We start from the raw sequence: 8,138 nt of genomic DNA, 5'->3' as shown, positions 1-8,138 counted from the left end.
TTTCTGAAGTTTAATTCCTCTCTAAAAATGAAAAAGACTGAATTAATCCTCAGCTGACACGTGTCATGCTGTGACTGGTCCACGGGGCATGCTGACGTCAGCATGACGTCATCATTTTGATTCCGAGCTGATAGCTGGGGTCCTGCTAACGTCAGCTTGACGTCAGCATGACGTCATCAATGTCATCCGTTCCGACAGGTGGGGCCAGGGTCACTGACTTGTGGGTCCAGTCAAAGTCAACGTCAAGTCAATGGGTGAGTCAACGATCAACGATTCATAGTCACTGACGTGTGGGGCCAGGGCTGCTGACATCATCGTGACGTCTGCATGACGTCACCTCGGCTGTGTCGTTACTAACAGGTGGGACCCGTCTAACGTCGTCATGACGTCAGCATGACGTTATTTACTGACAAGTGGGTCCGGAGTCTCTGTGTCGCTGACATGTGGGGCCAGGTCAACCATCAACATTGACCGGTCAACGGTCAACACGGACCGGGTCTCGACTGGGCTTCGGTGGCCTGGACAGGGCTAGATTTGGGCCGGGCTCAGCCCACCACGTCGCCTCGTCACAGAGTGCCATGTCGCCTTCTAGGTTTCGGGTCGAGCTCGAGTCCACGGCTCGTGGTCCACGGTGGATGCATGCGCCGGTCTATGGTGGGCCGCTTCTCCTTTCGGTGAACCACGTCCACCCTTCTCCTTGTCTCTCTGTGGTCTACGTGCACCGGGTGTACGAGTGGGCGGTCCAGGGAAGAAATTTCCCCCCTTCCTCCAAGCGGTGGGTTCCCACCGGTGGCGTACCTCACCGGCGAGCCTTGCCAGAGGCATAGGGGTGTGGTAGTGTGGTGCTACGGCTTCTCCAAGGTGCGGTGACTCCAACGATGGCGCTATCACGACGGCCAAGGTTTCCTAGGGGTCTAGCCATGGCGTCAGCTGCTCAAGCCGGACATGTGGTGCACGTGAGCATCACGGTGCTCCAGTGGGCTCGTCGGGCAGGTCGAGGGGACTTCTAGAGCCTCCAGTGGCTTTGGCCACGGTGGCGGCTTGATTCGGCCATGGCGGTGATCCGGTGGTGAACGGCGCAAGCTAGGTGGCATAGCAGCGGTCCCCTTTTCTCATGAATGAGCGCGTGGCATGTTCGTTCCTTGGCCAGTGTGCATGCGTGTGTACCCAGAGGCCGGAGATGGCCTTGGCCTACGCGCTCCCGGTGTGGAGCGCCATGGCCGAAACAGCGAGGTCTGGCAGCGAGCAGGGAAAGACCGAGGCTCACCGTTGGTGTCATGGGAGATAGGATGGTGACACAGTGGCGGGTCGTGGCCATGTCGAGACGAAGCTGTGCAGTGCCGAGCAACGTCGACGTGGTGGATCGAGGCGTCGTCCTCCGCTGCGGCGACACCGATGACGCCGGGCGGCTTCGGCGCTCCTTCTTCTCCCTCTATCCCCTCTCTCTCTTGGCTCGGGTGTGTGGTGGATGGCCACAAGGTGGCGGCGGGCACGGGGACGCGTTTGGGCAACCGGGGCCAGGGCTTTTATAGCCGAAGCTTGGCCAGGCATCGAGCGAGTGGCTGTGGATGGCCAAGGGGCGCGCGGAGGGCTATGATCGCGTCGAGGCCAGGGCTACGGGGTCATGACGCGGCCGCGGGTGCGATGGCGAAACCATTTTCGTGTTCCTTGGTCAGCAAGGCAGGGGACAGGGAGGCAACAAGGTCATGGCTCGGCCATGGCCATGGCAGGCGCACGTGAAGGGGGGCAGGGTCACGCCATAGGCGTGACTTCTGTCAAACTCAGTCGGTCTGGCTGGCGTCCTTGAGCGCGTCCGATCGGTTGATGGCGCAATTATGCGACCGAGGCAGGTTGCGTGGAGCTCCCGCTCCCGTCTCTGCTCTGCAGTCGGGAAAGAGCAGGGGGGATCGAGGTGGGTGATGACACCTGGGCCCCGCTTAGTAGCGGCTTCCGTCGGGTGATGGCGTGCTAGCGTGCTGGCGCGTTGGGCCAGCGCGGTCAGGCCAGGCCTGCTTGCGGCTGCGCGTGGGCCAGCGAAGCCAGGTGAGTGAGCTAGGCCAGCTAGAGGAAAAGGGCAGGCTAGGCCGATCGGTTGCTTGGGCTGTGAGGCTAGCTCGTCCCTTTTCTCTTTTTTTTGTTTTTCTTTTCTTCTCCTTTGTTTGAATTCAAATTTGATTTTGGAATTCGAATTCAAATTGGTGTACCTTATTCATTAGAGTTTTAGGTATGAGGCCCACAACATTCTTTTAAATATATTAGGAATTTTATTTAGCTATTTTGTATAACAAAAATAGGTGTAGTTTTGTTATACAAAAATAGAAATAGTTTTCTCTTTATGCATCTATTCTTTGGTTTGATTAATGATTACTTTATGGTTTATTTCTTTAAAGAAGTTGTTAAGCATTACATAAAGCAAATGGAAATCCAAATCACCATTTGAGTTAACAATGTATGCTATATTTTATTTGTTAGTTTTTGAATAAACATAATTAACAAATGACATGCCATGCTCATGAAATTGTCTAGTTGGGTTACTTCTAATGCAACACCTAGGGTTGGCTCCTATAGATGTCACTCAACATTGCATGGGGTAATAATAAAAATTTTGTAGTTGTGATTTTTGGTGTGTGGATTTTTGGGTTGTTACTGTCCTACCCCCTTAACAGAATCTCGTCCCCGAGATTAAAGCGTAACGTACTCTTCAAAGAGGTAAGGGTATCATAGCCAGAGGTTAGACTCTTTCTCCCATGTTGCTTCTCTCTCAGTGTGGTTGCTCCATTGGATCTTGCACATAGGAATAGTTTTGCTTCAAGTCTCTTTGGTATCTCTACCTAGAATTCTGATAGGATGTTCTTTATACTCGAGAGTGTCTTGAATATCAAGTGTATCAGTTGGAACCACTTCATCGGGCACCCTCAAACATTTGCGTAGCTGTGAGACATGGAATACGGGATGTACACCTGCCAATTCCTCAGGTAGCTCGAGTTTATAAGCGAGTTTTCCAATTCTCTTACGAACCTTGTATGGCCCAATAAATCTAGGGGCAAGCTTTCCTTTCACATGGAATCTGACAGTTCCACATAGTGGGGATACCTTGAGATAGACGAAGTCTCCCACATTGAACTCCAGTTCTCTTCTTCTTTTGTCAGCATAGCTCTTGTATCGACTTTGGGCAATTCTCAAATTCTCCTTCACTTGAGCAACTCCTTCTTCGGCATCTTGAATCTTAGCAGAGTCAAAGAATGATCTTTCTCTTGGTTGGGACCACATCAAAGGTGTCATACAAGGTCTGTCATACAGAGCTTCAAATGGCGACATCTTGATACTGGCTTGGTAGCTGTTGTTGTAAGAGAACTCTACATAGGGTAGGCATTTCTCCCAATCAGAGCCATAATTCAGTACACTAGCACGAAGCATGTCTTCTAAGATCTGATTTACTCATTCTGTCTGTCCATCTATCTGTTGGTGATAAGCGGTACTAAAATCAAGTTTGGTTCCAATGGACTTGTGTAGAGCTTCCCAGAATCAGGACACAAACTATGGACCACGATCAGATACAATACTAGAGGGAGCTCCATGCAGTCTGAGAATATGCTCAACATATAGATCTGCTAATTTTTCGGCATCGGTTTTAGTCTTAACTAGTACAAAGTGAGCAATCTTGGTCAAATGATCAACAATCACCTAGATGGAATCATTGCCTTTCTGTGAACGGGGCAATCCAACTATGAAATCCATGGATATGCTCTCCCATTTCCACTCGGGAACGTCAAGAGGCTTTAGCAAACCTGCAGGCCTTTGATGTTTAGCCTTAACTCTATTACAGGTGTCACATCGTGCCACATGTCCCGCAATGTCTGTCTTCATGCCTTTCCACCAAAAGTGTTTCTTCAAGTCTTGATACATCTTTGAACCTCCAGGGTGAATACAATACTTGGAATCGTGAGCTTCTGACAGAATTTCCTCTCATAGTGCTGGATCAGAAGGGACATAGATTCTGTCCTTGAACCAGATGGTTCCTTGTTTATCTTCTTGGTGGTTGGTCTTATAGCCTAGTTTCATCAGACCATGGAGATATTTGATCTCTTCACAACTTTTCTGAGCTTGACGGATGCAATCTGTGAGATCATACTGTATGCGGAGCTCATTCAACAAGTCATGTGGTAGTATCTTAAGTTGGAAATCATCAATCTCTTCCTTAAGTTCAGGTGGTACGGATTCAGTGATCAGAGTGTGACAGTCTTTCTTGTGACTAAGAGCATCTGCGACTACATTAGCTTTTCCTGGATGATAGTGAATTTTTAGGTCATAGTCCTTGATCAACTCTAGCCATCGGCATTGCCTCATATTTAGATCTTCCTGAGTGAAAAAGTACTTCAAGCTCTTGTGATCTATATAGATATCACACTTGTTGCCTATCAAGTAGTGTCTCCAGATCTTCAAGGCATGCACAACTACTGCTAACTCAAGATCATGGGTTGGGTAACGGTTCTTGTGTTCTTTCAACTATCGGGAAGCATATGCTATCACTCTTCCACCTTGCATCAATACACAACCAAGTCCTTGATGGGATGCATCACAATAGACCATGAAATCTTTACTGATATCAGGTAATGCTAGCACAGGAGTTGTGGTAAGCTTCTGTTTCAATTTCTAGAAGCTTTGTTCGCACTTGGTCGTCCATTCAAACTCCTTAGTCTTCTTTAGAAGGTTGGTCATTGGACGGGCTATCTTGGAGAAGTTTTCGATGAATCAGCGATAATATTCGGCCAATCCCAAGAAACTTCTGATTTCTGTCACATTACAGGGTTGATCCCACTCTTTCACAGCTTTAATCTTGGCTGTGCAACTATGACACCTTCAGCTGATAGTACATGACCTAAGAAGGCAACTTCCTATAGCCAAAATTCGCATTTGCTGAACTTTGCGTAGAGCTGATGTTGTGCTAATTTCTCCAGCATGGTTCTCAGATGATGTTTATGTTCTTCAGCGGTGGGTGAATAAACAAGGATGTCATCAATGAATACTACCACGAACTTATCCAGATCATCTATGAAAACCTTATTCATCATGTTCATGAAGTATGCGGGAGCATTCGTGAGTCCAAAGGACACCACGGTGAACTCAAACTGCCCATACCTAGTCATGAAAGCTGTCTTCGGGATGTCACTCTCTCAAATCTTCATCTGATGGTAGCCAGATCTGAGATCAATCTTGGAGAAATACTTGGCACCTCGAAGCTAATCAAGCAGATCATCGATTCTTGGCAGAGGGTACTTGTTCTTGATGGTGACTGCGTTCAAGTTCTGGTAATCAATGCATATTCTCATCGAGCCATCCTTCTTCTTAACAAACAGAACAGGTGATCCCCAGGGTGAAGCACTGGGTCTGATATATCCCTTCTAGATGAGCTCATCAAGCTGTTTATTGAGCTCGGCCAGTTCATCAACTGACATACGATAGGGTCTCTTGGCAATGGGTCCTGTTCCTGGCAAAAGATCAATGATGAACTCTACATCACGGTCTGGTGGCATACCTGGTAGTTCTTTAGGGAATACATCGGGGTAGTCTCTGACCATAGGCACATCATGAACTGTCTTCTCCTCTTTTTGTGATTCTGAACTGACTTTAAGGGCACATAGGATAGAAGTGGACTTTTCGGACTCGGGTTCACATCTAATAACCTGGCCTAATGGGTGGGTCACTTGGACGTATCTAGGTGAACATGATATGATACCTCGGTGAATGGTTAGCCAATCCATACCTAAGATGACATCTAGGTTTGTCGAAGGTAACAGGGTTAGGTCAGCATTAAAGATAAGACCCTCAATGGTAAGACTCACTCCCTTATAGATGTGGGTGCACTTTAGGTCTCCTAAAGGCGAACTAGTGATGATAGGCTTCTCATGTGGGGTTATAGGCAGGTCATGTTCTCGTGCAAATTTGGATGATATGTAAGAACAAGTTGCTCCAGAGTCAAATAGAACTGATGCAGTATTGCCATTAACTAAAAACATACCATACACAACATCAGGGGCAGCTTGTGCTTCCTCGATGTCCAGATGGTTGAGACATCCATGGGTAGCAGATCCCTTGGACTGAGACTTCTGAGCAGCTGAGTTCTGCAGGCACTCAGTGGCTTTGTGACCCGGTTGGCCACAAGCAAAGCAGGTGAAAGGCGTACCGCCTGTAGGGGTTGGCGTGGGTGTCTTCTAGTTTTCAGTGCTTGGTGCAGGGTGGTTCTGTGCTAGGCGTTCATTCACAGAGCGGGGACGGTTGAAACGGTCCTGATTGTTGTGGTCCTGAGCATAACGGTCCTAGGTATAACGATCCTAAGCAGGGCGGGAGTATTTGGCGGTGTAGCCTCCACTACCTCTACTCGATCTAGGGTTGTCATCCCTGTTGTGGCGAGAGCGTTCCCTAGGTGGTGCATCTCTGTGGAACCTCTTGCGATCACGGCCACGGAGGGACTCCTCAGGCTTAAGCTTCCTCTCCCTGTACTCCTCTCTAGCTTCAGCACGGTCCTTCTCAATCTGGATGCAGCGATCCACTAGAGCACGCAACGTGTTACTCTCAATACCGCCAAACTTTAGCTTGATGTGTGGGTTAAGTCCCTTGCGGTAATAGTACAGCTTCTCCTTCTCAGAGTTCACAACATAGGTAGGTGCATAGTGCAGAAGGTTGGTGAAACGAGTAGTGTACTTAGTCACCCTGTCCTTTCCCATCTTGATGTTGCGAAACTCCTTAGCTTTGGCCTCCATGATACCCTTGGGAATGTGATACTCAGTGAATGCTTCGGTGAACTCATCCCATGAGATGTTGGCAGGGTTCTCATGGGAATCACTGAAACTGTCCCACTAGGCACGTGCTGCACCTATGAGCTAGTGTGTAGTGTGAGGCAGCTCCAACACACTCATCGTCGGTGAAAGTAGTGAGGTCAAGATTCTTCTCCATCTCCTTGAGCCAGTCATCGGCTATAAGCGGGTCAGGGTCAGTGCCATCATAGGTAGGTGGCCTTAGCTTCAGAAACCCTTCTAGCTTTCTTTGGAAGTCATTCTGCTGACCTCCCTAGCGACGGTTTGCTCCATTAACAAGGGCTGCAAGAAGTTGGGTCTGTTGTGCCATCACTTCTGCTAGGTTCGGTGGTGGTGGTGGTGGAAGGTTCTCTTCAGGCGGCGGGGTATTCTCTAGGTTGAAGGGTATCCCTCAACGTCCACGGCCATGGCCACGACCACAGTTGTTGCCACCATGCCCCCCATTTGGTTTGGCTGGTTCAAGGGTGGGCGCACGTCCATGGTTCATTAGGCGATTAGATCGGCGGTTCAGCATCTGCAACACGGATCATAGGAATTTTAGTGTTTATGCCATAAGTGCTTTTAATTTAGTATGATTTCATAATTTTGACGATTTAAAGAAAACATTTATTCTATCCAACACTCATTACAAAGAAGCAATAAGATCCATAAAATGCAATAAGATCCAAAACATTCATTACATGGGTTTTATTACATAGCATCATCTCCAGTAGCTACACTTGGAGACTCACGAGAATCGTACTACGCATAGTGTTTCATATTACATCTCATAAGGGGTACATCATGGGGTACAACTTATGGAAGCCACTGACATGACTCATGACCACACAGGGTCATCTACTCTAACTCGTACACCGCAGCTGGGATACGACTATTCTCGATCTCGATATCCTCGTTAGACTTGTGAAGTCAGGACACGTACTTCAAGGCCTCGGCGAGCTCCTCAGTAGGCTTGGCTCCAGGTAGGGTAGGGCAGGCGTCTAGGTTGAGGCGAGTCGGGGCTAACTCAAACTCCTCTATCCTAGGCTTTGTCTTGTTGCGAATCTCCTTGGGTAGCTGATCCCATATACCCTTCATCTCCCTGAGGCGCTTCTTGTCAAACTTCTGCCAAGCCTGCCATGTCCTCTCATACTTGTCCTGTAGGTACTCGTTCTGCCTAAGTGCCTCGATTAGGTGACCCTAGTTGCGAACGGCCTTCTTCCTGAACTCCTCTAGATCCTGAGTCATGGTCTTGTTCCGAGATTGGATTTTCAGCATATCAATCCCCTTGGACCTCTCTTTGTCTCCTCTGCGGTTGAACTCAGCCTTCTTGTCATCCAACTC

This window comes from Miscanthus floridulus, chromosome 8, assembly GCF_019320115.1.
Source record: "Miscanthus floridulus cultivar M001 chromosome 8, ASM1932011v1, whole genome shotgun sequence".
Taxonomy (NCBI): Eukaryota; Viridiplantae; Streptophyta; class Magnoliopsida; order Poales; family Poaceae; genus Miscanthus; species Miscanthus floridulus.
The sequence above is the reverse complement of the archived record's forward strand: the minus strand, read 5'-3'. Positions refer to the sequence as shown.